The sequence below is a fragment of the Grus americana genome, unplaced genomic scaffold (assembly GCF_028858705.1).
Source record: "Grus americana isolate bGruAme1 unplaced genomic scaffold, bGruAme1.mat scaffold_259, whole genome shotgun sequence".
In the NCBI taxonomy this organism is placed as follows: domain Eukaryota; kingdom Metazoa; phylum Chordata; class Aves; order Gruiformes; family Gruidae; genus Grus; species Grus americana.
In genome coordinates, this window is record NW_026561550.1 from 35,731 (window position 1) to 51,978 (window position 16,248).

Consider the following 16,248-nt stretch of genomic DNA (forward strand, 5'->3'; position numbering starts at 1 on the left):
AAAACCAGGGCGAGGGATGCGGCAAGAAGCCTCTCTTCAAGACCTAAGAATGTAACGATGCAGAGAAGAAGCCTCGGTCCCTGAGAACGGACAGCTGGAGAGCAGAGCTCCCGATACGGCCTAGGACTAGGCTGCAAGAAAAGGACCCGCCGGAAGCTTCCGACACACAAGAACGATCCACGCCGTAAGCTTGCTAGGCAAGCAAAGCAGTGCCCCATTGGCGCTACACCGATGAATACAGGTGTTTGAGAGCCTAGGGATGGCGCCTGAGAAGCATGCCATGCCCCTTGAGCGCAAAGAGGGCGTTGAGACCCGAGGAAGGGCTAAGACACAGAAGACAAGACACACAACAAACATACCACAGACACAGGCTGGAACTGCCCTGCCCAACACAGCCTAGTATTATGCTGACAAGTAAGCCGCTCCCTTTGCCCACCCAAGGGGACCGCTGCCAGACAGCTCTTGCCCCTACGCTAACCGCAACACATCTCCCCTGCGACCCCCGAACTTGCCCCCTCCTCGGCCTGCTCCCTCCCCAGCCATAGTCCCTCAACTTAGCTTTCAGAGGGCCGAGGATCTGAATCCATCCACAACAAACAACATGCGCATCGTGCATTGACTAACTGGGATCTTCCTGCAGTCGTCTGGACCCTCTTCACCTAAAGTAAACACATCACCAAAACAAACAAAGCAGTGCCATCAGTCAGCATCGCACCAGTCAACACCAACCTTGCCCACAACACCCCCCTCCTCAGAAGCACCGTGTCTCTCCGCTCACCTGCTCGGTCCAGAGACTGACCCCTGCAGCCGTCATCCCTCGTGGCCCCTAAGAGGCCAAGAGACACAAAATTACTCCTACGTTTGTCAGAAGTCACCGCTCCCACAATCGCCCTCGCTGTTCCTCCAGCTCACCTCAAACGGACATCCGGTCCAAAAGGTGGCCACACAGCACCTGCAAAACCAGAGGGAAATGCTCAAACTAGGTGCCGTATAGCGCTTTGCTATTAGACACTGACAAGCGCCTCACCTTCTCGGAACGCTCGTCGGCACGCGGCTTCGCCCCTCCGAGGCTCCCTGCGGCACCTGCCAAAAAATAAAGCAAGAGGCACGTGCTGAGACACTGCCCAAAACTGCGGCTTGCCCGCACCAATTCCTACCTCCCCCTCCTTGACCTCAGATGCTTGCTCACCTGGCCTCCATCGTTTTGGGCTGCCGTCCTTGCGCCCCACCTAGAAAACACAAACAAAGGGTCCCTGTACCTTAACCAGCAATGCAACACCGGAAAAATAACTGCTGTACTTCAGCCTGCTAGTCGCCGCTCACCTGGCCCAAGTCACCTCCCATGTCTGTATCCTAAGGGGTCAATATCCAGCTTTGCACCTTCAAAATAAAAAGACACACACAAATATTAATGGAGTCATATCGCCACCAGCCACACCTTCCCTCCGACTCCACTGGCCAACCCACCTCCTTATGGCGCTCTGCTCCCCTCCTGCGCTGCTCTTTGGTGCGCTTCCCCTCTCTCTCTGCATCTGAAAAAAAAAAAACCCAAAATAATTAAACAAGTCAGCCAGATGCCGAGTGAGAGCCAAACAATTCCAGACTGGCCATACTGACACACTAACCGTACACTTCTATTGCTATTCCGCCTAACCCTGGACTCGACAACCCTGGGCAGAGCAGCTCCACGCCCAAGACACACATGCACAGGGATCAACGCTACACAGAATGCTACAAACAACACAAATCACAAATGAGAGAAAACTCTCAGCGAGAGGAATGACTCCCGGACCGGAGAGGCTGCCCAACAAGATGACCTACAGGGCATGACGCACGGGGCGCAGAAGCTCTATGGCAACCCCAGAAAAGAATGGACTGTGATAGCCAGTTGTAAGAAGCTACTGTCAAAACCAGGGCGAGGGATGCGGCAAGAAGCCTCTCTTCAAGACCTAAGAATGTAACGACGCAGAGAAGAAGCCTCGGTCCCTGAGAATGGACGGCTGGAGAGCAGAGCTCCCGATGCAGCCTAGGACTAGGCTGCAAAAAGAGGACCCGCCGGAAGCTTCCGACACGCAAGAACGATCCACGCCGTGAGCTTGCAAGGCAAGCAAAGAAGCGCCTGACTGGTGCTACGCTGATGAGCGGAGGCGTCCGAGAGCCTAGGGATGGCAACCGAGAAGCACGCCATGCCCCTTGAGCGCAAAGAGGGCGTTGAGACCCGAGGAAGGGCTGAGACACACAGGACAAGACACACAACACCGCAAACACAGGCTGGAACTGCCCTGCCCGGTCTAGCATCATGCTGATGAGCAACCCGCTCCCTTTGCCTGCCTAAATGGGACTCCTCCCAGACAGCCCTCTCCCCTATGCTAACCATAAAACCCCTCCCCTGCAACCCCCAAACTTGCCCCCTCCTCAGCCCGCTCCCTCCCCGGCCACAGTCCCTCAACTTAGCTCGCAGACGGCCGGGGATCTCAAACCATCCGCAACAAACAATATGCGCATAGCACATCAGCTAACTGGGATCTTCCTGCAGTTGCCCGGTGCCTCTTCTTCATCTACAGGAAAAACAAACAGAAAACCACACCAAAGCAGTACCGTCAGTCAGCATCGCACCAGTCAACACCAACCTTGCCCACAACACCCCCCTCCTCAGAAGCACCGTGTCTTTCTGCTCACCTGCTCGGTCCAGAGACTGACCCTGCAGCTGTCATCCCTCGTGGCACCTAAGATGCCAAGAGACACAAAATTACTCCTACGTTTGTCAGAAGTCACCGCTCCCACAACCGCCCTCACCGTTCTTCCAGCTCACCTCAAATGGCCATCCGGTCACAAAGGTGGCCGCACAGCACCTGCAAAACCAGAGGGAAATGCTCAAACAAGTTGCCATATACTGCTTTGCTATTAGACACTGACAAGCACCTCACCTTCTCAGAATGCTCGTCGGCACGTGGCTTCGCCCCTCCGAGGCTCCCTGCGGCACCTGCCAAAAATCAAGCGAGAGGCACGTGCTGAGACACTGCCCAGCACAGCCTCCCACACTGATTCTCATCTCCCCCTCCTTTACCTCAGATGCTTGCTCACCTGGCCTCCATCATTTTGGGGTGCCATCCTTGCACCCCACCTAGGAAAAATAAACAATGGATACCTATATCTTAACCAGCAATGCAACACCAGAAAAATAACAGCTGTACTTCAGCCCGCTAGTCGCCGCTCACCTGGCCCAAGTCACCTCCCGTGTCTGTATCCTAAGGGGTCAATATCCAGCTTTGCACCTTCAAAATACAAAAATCTGAATGTACTCATATCGCCACCAGCCACACCTTCCCTCCGACACCACCGGTGGACGCACCTCCTTACGGCGCTCTGCTCCCCTCCTGTGCTGCTCTTTGGTGCGCTTCCTCTCTCTCTGCATCTGAAAAAAACCCCAAAATAATTAAACAAGTCAGCCAGATGCCGAGTGAGAGCCAAACAATTCCAGACTAGCCATACTGACACACTAACCGTACACTTCTATTGCTATTCCGCCTAACCCTGGACTCGACAACCCTGGGCAGAGCAGCTCCACGCCCAAGACACACACGCACAGGGATCAATGCTACACAGAGTGCTACAAACAACACAAATCACAAATGAGAGAAAACTCTCAGCGAGAGGAATGACTCCCGGACCGGAGAGGCTGCCCAACAAGATGACCTACAGGGCGTGACGCCCGGGCGTAGAAGCTCTATGGCAACCCCAGAAAAGAATGGACTGTGATAGCCAGTTGTAAGAAGTTACCGTCAAAACCAGGGCGAGGGATGCGGCAAGAAGCCTCTCTTCAAGACCTAAGAACGTAACGACGCAGAGAAGAAGTCTCAGTCCCTGAGAATGGACGGCTGGAGAGCAGAGCTCCCGATGCGGCCTAGGATTAGGCTGCAAAAAGAGGACCCGCCGGAAGCTTCCGAGATGCAAGAACGATCCACGCCGTAAGCTTGCAAGGCAAGCAAAGAAGCGCCTGACTGGCGCTACGCTGATGAGCGGAGGCGTCCGAGAGCCTAGGGATGGCAACCGAGAAGCACGCCGTGCCCCTTGAGCGCAAAGAGGGCATTAAGACCCGAGGAAGGGCTGAGACACACACGACAAGACACACAGACATAACACAGGCTGGAACTGCCCTGCCCGGTCTAGCATCGTGCCGATGAGCAACCCGCTCCCTTTGCCTGCCCAAATGGAACTGCTCCCAGACAGCCCTCTCCTCTACGCTAACCCTAAATGCTTCCAAGAACAAGAGAACATAACTGCTGTGACCGGTACTAGAGAAAGCCTCATCGTTCGCTTACAGAAAAAGGTAAAACTAGAAAATAGAAGAAGCTTTGTGTCAGGACCATGATAAAAGACAGACCCCCGGCTGGAGACCGTTACAAGCGCAGTTGATACACATCCTCTTCACCGTGAAATTCCAGGGAATACGGTCGCTCGAGCCTGCGCTGGAAATAAATGCCTAGTCTGTGTCTCTAAGTAACTGTGACATCCAGATGGACGGTGAAGGGATGGATGCAAAAATTAAGTCAGGGAATAAAGGAAGCAGAAGGTACAGGGAAGCAGAGACTTCATAGTTGAGGAAGATATATTTTAACCTACCCCATGCTTCACAAGATGAGACTCTTCTGACATTCAGCTCCGCTTATGGCCATGCCGAGGGCTGGATAACTTACGCCGCACATCTCGGGATCGTCGTGCCTCCGGTCGGCTGCGATGCGACTGAGCTAGAATAGACCTCGGTGGCACCCGAATCCAACTGTAAAACTTACCTGAGAATGGGTGATGAGCCCTCCTCTTTCACAACTGTCCCTCAGTCCCAAAACTTTAGAAACTCCTTCACTTCTCCTGAACTCTGAGAAGGAGCCCCGCTCCTTCCTGACAGCTCTCTCCTTGTATTTGCGCCCCCCAAACCCCCCGTGTCGGCCGCTCCTCAAAGCCTTACCCTACGTTCTGCAGACGACTCTTACCTTCTATCTTCCCGTGAGCTATGAGCCTGCAAAACAAAACAAAGTCCCGATGCTTATAATCTACAAGAAGCCTGCAGCGAGCCTCAAAGGTTCTAGGAACAACGTGGTACTCCGTGGGCAATCGGGAAAAGCGGCGAGCTGTCCTGTAGCCTGAAAGACGCTATACCTTACATCCCTGCTGCTTTCTTCAGAAATACTAAAACTCTGTGAACAAATACGTACAAGATGCTGACCCTAATCCTTGCTAGATAATCTCATCGTCGGTCCTATTAACAGAAATACTACTGGCATCTTACATAGCTTACAGGAAAACTGGAGAAAAAACCCCAAGGTTCCATCTTCTGTAAAATCAGGAATTCCACTAAAATGCAATGGACCTAGGAAAAAAAAAAAAAAGAAATACATGTTATTAAATGATCTTACAAACCTCTGAATGCTCAATGTAAAAATACTGACCTAAAAAATAATAAATGAAAAACCCCACCAAATCTGCATAAAGCATACTTTCTATTAAATACACTGCTTAACCTTGACCGGTCCCGAGACTCTTATCTCGGATGCATCTACCCAAAAAGCCAAACTGATGCTAAAGCTGCCATTGACTGAAGGACCAGCATAGCTCTGATACCAGAGAAGCCTGGAAACAGATTGAGCTCCCTGGCAGAGGCCTGCGGTTCATATACCCCGGGCCCCGCCCACTATCCTTCCCACCAGCCCCTGGGAAAGGGGAGGGGCTGACCACCACAAGGCTTAAAAGCGGCCAGAGAGGCAGCGGTGGATTTTCTTACCTGTCTTGAGTTTATGGTGTGCTAAGTGCTGAATAGAGAAAGCGGCTCTTGCTGGAAACAATGATACCCGCTCTTTTACTGCGACTCCATCTATCGTATTGATGATGTGACTGGGTATGTAATTAGTTTTGATTTTTCTGGGCTGTATACAGCAAAAGATAAATGGTATGCTAAATGTTGTTGCACAGTAGTTAATTAAATGCAATGACAATCTTGTTGTTGAAAATTATGTCTGTTAGTTTACTATAAAAACCCCAAAATGCTCCAGGCTTACGCGTCGTTTTGAGCGAGACCGCATGTACCGCCTAACTTCTACCGGAACTATGTTCTGGATAAGACCCAATGACAAAGCCGGAATAGACCCTGTGAGAAGCCCTTCTCAAAAATATCTCTGACTGAAGAGTAAATTACTTACTGTAAATTGTCAGCTAACCTCGACAGTCTCTCCGACTGACTCCCTTAACGGAACTAGATGAGTCCCAAAGGAGAGAAGGTGCCAGAAAACCATAGAAAATTAAAAATATGCATCAGAAATGCTGCAAAACACCCTTACGAACAGGCAAGTAGCTAGAACAAAATATCGGCAATATTAACAAAATATCAGCGATAATTAAAGCGCCGCCGTAGTATGGATGCTGTTTTTGGCGTGAATCCGAAATGTAGCCCCGTACCGGCTACCGTGACGGAAACTAATCCTATCCCGTCCAAAACTGGCACGCGCAGAAACGCAGTTTTAAAAGTTGCGGTACAGGAAATGCAGGAGAAAAAATAAAAATGGGACGAAAAACTAGATATAGGAACTTAAACAGAAAATTTGGAGAGTGACGGAGTATGGGAAAGACAAGAAAACAATAAAAAAACAGACGTCAATGTAAAAATTGTCACAGAAAGAAAACGTAATAAGGGATGGCATTAAGCCAGGCAAGAAAAAAATTTAAAATGAGGATATGGTAAAAAATAGATGCTGACAAGGAAATACTATTTAAGAGGCGACGGGGTACGTGACGGACGTCAATAAATTTAATAATATGGATAGGGAGCTTGATAAAAGTAGATGTGGAATGAAAATGGAAAAAGCGACAGTGTTCAGAACACATGGGAAAAAAATTAAAAATAAAGACAGCGAATGGGTTAAAGTAAACAGAAAATTTTAAAAGCAAAGGCATTAAGGAAAGACACGACAAAATAAAAATAAGGGTAGGGTGATAGAGACACACAGAGGAAGCAAATGATAAAAGCAGGGGCATTAAGGAAAGAAAAGGAAAAGTTACAAAACAAGAATAGGGAGAAAAATACGGAGAGACGTAGGAAGAAAATTTCAAAAGCAACGGGGTACAGGACGGATGAGAAACAAATAAGGCAGAATTGGTTAAAGTGGACGTTGAAAAAATTTTAAAAGCAAGGAGGTATAGGGCAGATGGGAAAACAAAAAATAGGGACATCAAAGCAAATAAGCTTAGACGTAGAAAGAAAATTTTAAATGCGACAGCTTTAAGGAAAGATGAGAATAAAATAAGAACGGGGGAAAATAGCACGTGCGCAAAACTAAAAATCAACGATGTATGTGACAAAAAAAATGGACCGAGTATGGGAAACTAAATAAATGGAGACATTGAAAATTCTTACAGCGATCCTGTGCAGGGCACAGAAGGAAGCATTAAAAAATAGAGACCAGGAGTCGGATAGAGGGAGACGTAGAAATTTTTAAAAGCGATAGGCTACAAGAAAGGTCAGAAAGAAGAAAAAAGTAGGAATGGGGATGAGAATAGAAGGAAACATTGAAAGAAAATTTAAAAAGCGGCAGGGTATACGGAACAAAAGGATGAATTAAAATTTAGGGAAAGGGAGATGGATATATGGAGTTGTTGAAAGAGAAGTTAAATAGCAATGGCCTATAAGGAACATAGAAAACAATTTTAAAAAATCAAGAAAGGGAGACAGAGAGATGTAGAAGGAATTTTAACAAGCAACTGAGTACAAGAAATAAAACGTAGGGACGGGAAGACGGGTAGAGGACAATGTGGAAAGAAAATTTAAAAACTGATGGGATACAAGAAACACAGAAATATTAAAAAAGGGACAGGGAGCTGAAGAGAAGGAAACATAAAAATTTAAACAGTGAGTGGGTACAGAGGGAGGAATAAAAAATAGGGAGAGGGAAACAGATTTGTTAAATCTACCAGAGGTGAGTTACCCTAGGTTTGCTTTACTACAGCGCCGGATGCACGGGGGAAACGGCTCCGCCAAACGTGCGTCCGGTGGTTACCGAGACGCAGGGTCTACAGAATCAAAATATACGTATCCATTATTTTCCAAGAAAAGGCAGTCCTATGATAATCATTTCTTAGAATTCATTTCCATATTCTCCTCCCCGTCACGCACGCTCGGTGATTTGAGTCGGCAGTCCTCGGGGGTCTCTGGCGGTCGCCGGTGGTCACGCACCCGTGTCCGCCGGATGGCCCTCTTCTTGCAGGCGTGCGCGGTATCCTTGCTGCGGATGCGCCTGTCTGTAACAACTTACTTTGTAAGATTAATGTTCCCGGGCCTATTGTCCGGTTGGGTGGGGACCGTACGAGGAACGCAGCGGCACTGTACGCTGCTGGGGTCGGTTAGCTTCGTTATCTATTACCTTGATTAGAAACCCCTTTCCCATGATTATAGGCTTTAAAACAGTTCTAGACCTTAAGCAGCTTTCTAGTTAGCATAAGTTTTCTTCTAGCTAGGCTTCTATATTTTTTACAGTTCCCTCCGTTTGTTTTTATTGCATCCCTGCAATTATTTATATCCTCGAGCTCCTTGCCATTTTGCTACTGTACTAGAAAAACAGGTTATACAAGATTGAAAAATTGCTATTACGTGTACAATCCCTACGATCGCTAAGGCTGCTACAGCAAGGGCCTTTTTGAGCCGCACAGATGGATCAGGAACCCGGGAAGTCAACCCCGACACAGTATCGGTAAAACCCCGAGATGTATCGTCTTTTTGTACTTGTCGCATTTGAGAACTAATTGCACAGATTTTATGTACGTCAGTCAATAATTCCCCTGAATGATCTATACGCGTGCGACGACTCGCATTTAGCGTTGTGTGAACTCCACTTTGTGATGCTAACGTCGTATCTAAGGCCATACAATTTTGGAGGGTAATTTTTGAGAGTTCTGCAATTTCAATTTGCCGGTTTTTCAATTTCTCCTGATATGTTTAAAATCGCTTTTTCCAGTTCAGTCACCCCTAAAGATGGTACGAACCGTCGGAGAAAAGAATGAAATCCCGAGGGCTTTTCTATTAATGGGGTATCGGTCCTTTTAACGCGAGTTAAAAAGGTGCGATGCCAGATGGGAACTTCTACAGTTTTCGGGAGAATTTGTAAATCCGCAATTACCAATCCTAGAGTGCGAATTCCTCCCCGACGCGGTGGAAGTACTTTATAAGCTTTGTTGCTACGCGACCGAAATACTCCCGATGCCTTTGGTCCCCTCCGGGCCCGGCTCGAGCGAGATTTAATAGGATTAGTTGTGTTACATTTAGTCCGATTTCCCGCAAAAGCATGGTTAAGACAAAACTGCCGAGTCCGACTCTCTGGGGGGTAACGTCTCTCTACGCAGAGGATGTTACGCTATTCGTCTAAAGGAGGAATTTTGATGGTGGGGCGCACGTTAGAGATCGGATCTGCCAAGGACTGTGCTAAGAGGTGGTGTTCTTAATCCAGAGAGATGGTCTCCTGCCTGCAGGAGGTCCCCCTCCTCTGTTTCTTTAATGAAGCTGCCAGCTGGATCCCCTTTATTTTATTCTTCAGCTGCGTTGCCTTTTTCTGGCCTCTGGCTTGGGCCGCAGCAGCTCCTCTCTGCGGCCAGTAAGTGTCCAGCTATCCTTTTTTGCCTGTGCCTCTAGGAGAAGGAGGCCAAAGGCAACCCACACAAACCTGAGGCAGATGCAGCAAACAACACCCCCAGAGAGGAACCAACAACTGAGCCCTCACCGCTGCTTCTGGGAGAGGGAAACAACCAGCAACTCTCATCCACAGTGATGACTGTAGCTCTCCTGAAGCAGCAACCCCTTCTTCTGGAGGAGCTTTTGGAGACGCCACTGTTTTCTCCAAACTGATGCTAATGACACCAGCATTTATGGTGCAATAAACTATCTTTGAGGGCCAGCATGCTAACATGAAGACAGGGTCAGGCAGCAGTCTGTGGCTATGGGACAGGCTACAGGGGAGGTGCTGCAGCTGGGAGCAGCTGTGTGGGCTAACCAGAGCTGGAGCATTTTTGTTGAGGTGAGAGGCAGACAGCCTTTTCCAAAAGGGGAAACAACACCTGCCGGCACGCACTGGCAAACACCACATGTCAGCCGAGTGCCGTAAGACTACAGCTCCCAGCGTGCTGCGGGAGGCAGCCTTCCACGCTTCCTGACCCTGCGGGGACACTGTCCCATTCCCTCGCACCAACTCACCGAAATCCCCGCGGAGCCGCGATAGCAGCACCGAGCTCCGCAGCGCAGCTCCGGGCTGGACCGCCAGCCAGCACCCCCCACCCCACCCCCACCCCCCCGCAAGCTCTGGCACGGCGCGGACGCCCGCCGGCTCCGGGCAACCCTCGCCGCCCGGCTCCGGACGGTCTCGCCGCCGGGCTGCGACACGGCGCAGACCCCCCCACCCACCACACGGCTCCGGGCAGCCCCCCCCCCCCCCCCCCCCCCGCTCCTGCTCCGTGCCTCTGACCCGGACCCCGCCGCCCCCTCACTCCTCCTTGGAGGCGCCGCCGCCCTCCTCGGGGCTTTCCCCGGGACCCACCGGTCCGTCCCGCTGCCCCGCTCACCTTCTCCCTCCGTGCAGCCGCAGCCCGGCGACGCCTCCGCTCCTCCCTCGGCTCACAGCAGCCCCTGCACACTGGCTGCCGGCAGCCCGTTCCGGGGAGGGGCCGTGGCCATCAGCCTCACTGCCCGCACCTGGGGCTCCTCCAGCCCCAACCCACAGCTGGAGCCCCGCAGGAACAGGGGACCATCGCCTGACCCCCCCACACCTCCTCCCCTGCCCTCCATCACGGCCCCTCGCCCCCCGCAAAGGAAGCGCCAATGCAGCCGGCACGGCAAAAGAGACCACAAGCATTTATTCAGTCACACACAGAGCCGGTCCCGGGAGAGACTCCGCACTGGGGCTCGGGGCCCGGCCCTGAGGCACCTCGGCTGTCCTACCCAGAGCCACGCTCGCCAGTCCGGCGTGGAACAGACACACGGTCGGTCCGTCAGGCTGCTGGAGAGCTGGGCTGCTATGTGCAGGCTGCCGCCAAAACCGAGGAGCCAGCTGCAGGACGCTAGAAGAGAGGAGAAAAGGGGCAGCCAGGTGGATGGGGGCGGGCGGCGAGCGAGAAAGCACGAGGCAAGGAAAGGGACGGCGAGTGAAGGACGGGGACAGGGAGCCTGACAGAGAGGGAGGAAGAAGCGGCAGGAAGAGAGGCAGCGGGACGGCGACCGACAAACAAGGACGGGGAGTGGGACAGAGAGGCAGAAACGACCCTGGGCGGGCAGCGCCACGGCGAGGGAGGAAAAGAGAATAAGGGCAGGGAGCCGGACCGAGAGGTACGGCGAGGGACAGTGGCACGGGGAGCAGGACAGAGCAACAGAGAATAAAAAAAGGAAGCGGAAGCGTGAGAGAACCGGGCTGGGGAGCAGGGAGAAGGAGAGATAAAAGGAGAGAGCAACAGAGGGAAAGAGGACCGGGGAGCGGGACGCTGGGGCAGAATGAGAAAAAGAGGAGCAGGACAGAGGGGCAGAGGCAGAAGGAGGACAGAGAGACAAAAGAGGGAGACGAGGACTGGGCAGAGGGGAGAGAAAGACGGGGGCAAGGAGCAGAGACACAAAGGTGCCAGGAAAAGGACGGTCAGATGGAGCGAGAAACAGGGTCAGGGAGCAGGACAAAAGGACAAAGAAAAAGGCGAGGAAGAAGGAAGGAAGGATAAAGGTGGGACAGGGAACGGGACATACGCAGTGAAACAAAGTAGAACAGAGAAAAGAGGACAGGGATTGAGGAACACAGAGAGAGATGCAGACTGGTACACAGAGACGGCGAAGGTAAGCAAAACCAGCGACAGGCAGGAGGACCTGGTTCTGACAACCCATCGCTCCTGATGTCGCTTCCACGGCCTCAAAAAATGCGACATGCCACAAGACAAGAGAATGGGAGAGTGAAAGCAAAGGCACGGGAAACTTAACGCTCTTAGTAATTTCACTGAGCATCACAGCTTACAGTTACTCAATGTCTTCCGGTGTCACAGGATGAGGTACAACTGATTTCGTCTCCATATCTCTGGACAGAGCTTTTCTCATATCTGGGGGGGGGGGAAGATATTCTAAGACGACAGTCCTTGCACAAAGCCACGTTCAGCGAATTCTCTATTACAATAAGGTCGTTTCTAACCCAGAAGATTTCACAGAATCATAGAGTATCTCAAGTTGGAAGGGACCCATACGGATCACCGAGACCAAGCCCCCGCTCCACGCGGGACTACCTAAAACTAAACCGTGCGACTAAGAGCATCGTTCAGACGCTCCTTGAACTCCTGACAGGCTCGGTGGCTGCGACCGCTTCCCTGGGGAGCCTGTTCCGTGACTGACCGCCCTCTCAGTGAAAAGCCTTTTCCCAACGTCCGGTCTGAACTTTCCCTGACGCAGCTTCGTCCCGTTTCCTTGGGTCCTAGTGCCGGTCACCGGAGAGAGCGGAGGTCAGCGCCTCCCCCTCCGCCGTCCCCCTCGAGGAAGGTGTAGACTGCAATGAGGTCACCCCTCGGCCTTCCCTTCTCCAAGCTGAACAAACCAAGTGACCTCAGCTGCTCCCCCTAAGTCTTGCCTTGGAGACCTCTCGCCATCTCGGTCGCCCTCCTCCGCACACGCTCCAAGAGCGTTGTTCGGCGGCACCGCTCTCGACTGGAACCTAATGCTGCACGTAACTCAACTGAGTGGAAAGGAAATGACGGGCTAAAGGGACAAATACACGATTTAAGGCAGTCGCAACGATGGCAGATGTCTGTCCGTAGCCCTTCTATTTATTTCACAGCGCTCCTGCGTATCAAACGAATGGTACCAGAACAGAAAAGGTATACGGCGTGGCCACGTTACCCCTCGGGGAGGACGGCGAAAGGAGAGAAGATCTAGAAAGAGGAAGCAGCTGGTACCTCACTTTTGGTAACAGAATTAACATCAACATGTTCCTTCCCTTTGAAATTGAAAACGCCACCCAATTCTCTGCCACTGTTGACCACCGACACTTGTAAATTTCTAGTGAAACAGCTGAGGAAAACAAAGTTTCAGGTCCCTGGCTAGGGGAAGAAACCAGGCAAGCGCCACCGTTCCTTCCCCCCGACAACACTAGCAAAAAAACCAGCCGCTGGGGGCGAGCGTTCCTCCGAAAGAAAAATCAGGTGAGAAACCGCATTTTTATTTTCAGCTTACCTACAGGATAAATGTCTTTGTAGTTGTTTCTGCCACAGATGCTACAAAACGCGTAAACTGCACAAAGATTAAGTTTTGTAACTGATCTAAGGTTCAGTACGAAAAGCTACCTAAAGGAGTATGCAAAGTCCCACTCATCAACAATTATCTGACCCTGTTTCATATTAAAAAAAAAACGGAGAAAAGGAACCGTAGCGACGGGTGCCGGGACAGAGAGGCGGGCCTTCAAAACGAGGGGCAGGGAAGAGGCTCAAGAGGGACGGAGAAAGAGAGAGAGAGACTCACGATGACTCGCTACGGAGCCAAGAAGGAAGACCTCGAACAACAGGAACGAGGAGCCGGAAAGAGAGAGCCAGAGACGGCAGAAATACCGACGGGCTACAGGACCGAGGGGGAGGAATGCAGAAACAGTGGCTGGGGGCCGGACAGAGAGACAGGGGGAGACAGAGAAGGAAACAATAGCCACGGGCTACAGGGCAGAGACAGCGAGGACCTAAAAAAGGTGGGGACAGGCAGCCCGTCAGAGCGAGATGGAAAAAGAACATAGCGGGGAGCAGAAAGCAAACCAAAAAACCCCACAGCGGGGTGGGAAAGCGAGGGGGGCAGAGGAGGGCCCGCGACGCAGAGGAGAGGCGATGGGGCCCCGTGGGCCCAGGACTCACCACAGCTCTGGCTCTCGGCGCTGCCGGGAGAGCTTGCCAGCACAGACGCTTCTTTCTCCCGCTCTCCGCCTTTCCTTTGCTGTCACTCCGGTCGCTCGGCTGTCCTCCGCCTAAGAGAATACACGGGTGTCTTACAGCTCCGAGGAGACGAGTCTGCCTAGATGAGTAGCCTGCCTCCCCGCCTCCCTCCCTCCCTCGCTCGGTACACGGCCGCACCGTGCTTTGGGTTACGCGTGGCAACCCTGCGGTGCCCGTCGGCAGCCTGACCTGCCGCGGAGCACAACGAGGGATCTTTCCTCACCCGGCGAGGCAGGTGCTCTCTTGCCTGCAGCGGGAGGCAGCTGCTGGCCGGAGAGCCTTCCATCTCTTCTTCTTCTTCACCTTTCTCTGGCCATTCCAGCTTCCCTTAGGGCAGCTCCTGTCCACGGCCGGTAAGCGCTCCGCCGCCTGTCCCTTTTCGCCCCCATGCCACGAGGCGAGCCAGGCCAGGCACAGGCGAGGCGGGTGCAGTCGACGGCATCCCCAAGGGAGGGACGGGCAACCACATCCTCAGTGCGGCCTGGGAGAGGGAAAGAAAAAGCAGTGGCCGTTACTACCGGAGATCGGCCCTGGCCGGAGACCCTCCTCCTTCTGCAGGGGCTTCCGGAGACACTGCTCTTTCCCCGCACTGCTGCTGCTGCCACCAGCACCCCCGTTCAGGAAGAAAGCAGCATAGGCGAGGGCCAGCTTGCCGCCTTCACGCCAGGGCTCGGGGGCGGCCTGGGGCTGCCGGACAGGCTTCCGGAGAATCCGACCGGTAGCGCTCGTCTCGGGACACCGGGCGACACCTCACCGCGCGCGCACGCTCTCGTAGCATGGCCGCACCGCTGCTCGGGAGCGGCTGGAAGCCTGCAGAAAACCACTCGAAACCGGCAAAAAAACCCCAACCTCGCGCTCCTGCGAGAGCAAGTCGGGCTGTCCGGCAGCCACGTCCGCGAAAACGACGCCTCCCGGCACGCACTGGCAAGCGCCGCGTGGCAGCCATTAGAGTGCCGTAAGACTACACTTCCCGGCGTGCTCCGGGGAGCCAATATGGCCGACCAGCAGCCGCGTGCCCCAAGACTGCAACTCCCGGCGTGCCGCGGGAGGCAGCCTTCCACGCTTCCTGACCCTGCGGGGACACCGTCCCGTGCCCTCACCCGAAAGCCGACTCACCCGAAAGCCCCGCCGAGCCGCGACAGCAGCCCCGAGCTCCGCAGCGCGGCTCCGGGCTGGACCCCCCCCCCCGCCTCCCCTCAGCCAGCTCCGAAAGGCGCGGATGCCCGCCGGCTCCGGGCGGCCCCCGCCGCGCGGCTCCGGACGGTCTCCCCGCCCGGTTCCGACACGGCGCGCACCCCCACTACCTGCCGCACAGCTCCGGGCAGTCCCCCTCCCCTCTGTGACACGGACGCCGCCGCCCCCCCCCGCCTCTCCGCGGAAGCGGCACCGCTGCCACGGCCCTCCTCGGGGCTTTCCCCGGGACCCGCCGGTCCGTCCCGCTGCCCCGCTCACCTTCTCCCTCCGTGCAGCCGCAGCCCGGCGACGCCTCCGCTCCTCCCTCGGCTCACAGCAACCCCTGCACACCGGCAGCCGGTTCGGGAGAGGGGCCGTGGCGCTGCACTGCGCATGCGCGGCGCTAGCGCTGCAGTACCGAAATTTGGTCGCCAGGGGGCAGCACCGAGCAAGCATGCGCTGTGCGCTACGTGAGGGGCGGGGCTTGGCGTGCGTCGGGGGCGGAGTTTGCGTGAGGGGCGAGGCTTGCCGTGCATGAGGGCGGGGTTTGCGTCAGGGGCGGAGTTTAGGTGAGGGGCGGTGCTTGGCGTGCATAAGGGCGGAGTTTATGTCAGGGGCGGAGTTTGCATGAGGGGTGGAGATACTGTAAGGGGCGGGGCTTGGCGTGCATCGGGGCGGAGTTTGCATGACGGGCAGAGTCTGCATGAGGGGCGGGGCTTGGCAAGTATCAGGGCGGAGTTAGTGTCAGGGGTGGAGTTTGCGTGAGGGACAGGGCTTGAGGGGCATCTTAGCAGCTCTCTAGCCATTTTCGAGATTCAACCCTGAAAATGCAAATGTCCGGGCCCTGCTCCCAGGCGAAACCTGCCAGCCCCGAATGCTGTGTCTTTGCTGAAACCTCTACCATGGCTCCATTGACAACCCTGCTAACTGTAAAGCTGCACGCTCCTTTAGGCATCCAAAAACTCCAACCGTGTCTTAGCAGCTCTCAAGCCATATTTGAGATTCAAGCTTCAAAACTGCAAAAGTCCTGGCCCTGCTCCCAGGCGAAACCTGCCAGCCACGAATGCGCTGTCTTTACTGAAACCATGGCCCCATTGACAGGCCTACTAAGCC

The 16,248-nt window shown here is 53.7% G+C and overlaps 1 long non-coding RNA gene across 2 annotated transcripts; it reads right to left on the minus strand.

Annotated features, from left to right (window-relative positions):
* Nucleotides 1–3,102: 3,102 nt before the first annotated feature.
* Nucleotides 3,103–15,957, minus strand: LOC129200522 (uncharacterized). 2 transcript variants are annotated; one of them, XR_008574952.1, is made up of 11 exons: nt 15,415–15,957; nt 14,186–14,443; nt 13,885–13,994; nt 5,780–5,921; nt 5,297–5,368; nt 4,992–5,017; nt 4,624–4,780; nt 4,385–4,469; nt 3,353–3,415; nt 3,219–3,275; nt 3,103–3,124 (listed from the first exon to the last, which is right to left on the minus strand). It is a non-coding gene; the product is annotated as an uncharacterized LOC129200522 (long non-coding RNA). The 2 variants fall into 2 exon arrangements; XR_008574953.1 differs by lacking the exons at nt 3,103–3,124; nt 4,385–4,469 and having other exon boundaries at nt 3,236–3,275.
* Between the last annotated feature and the right edge of the window lie 291 nt (nt 15,958–16,248).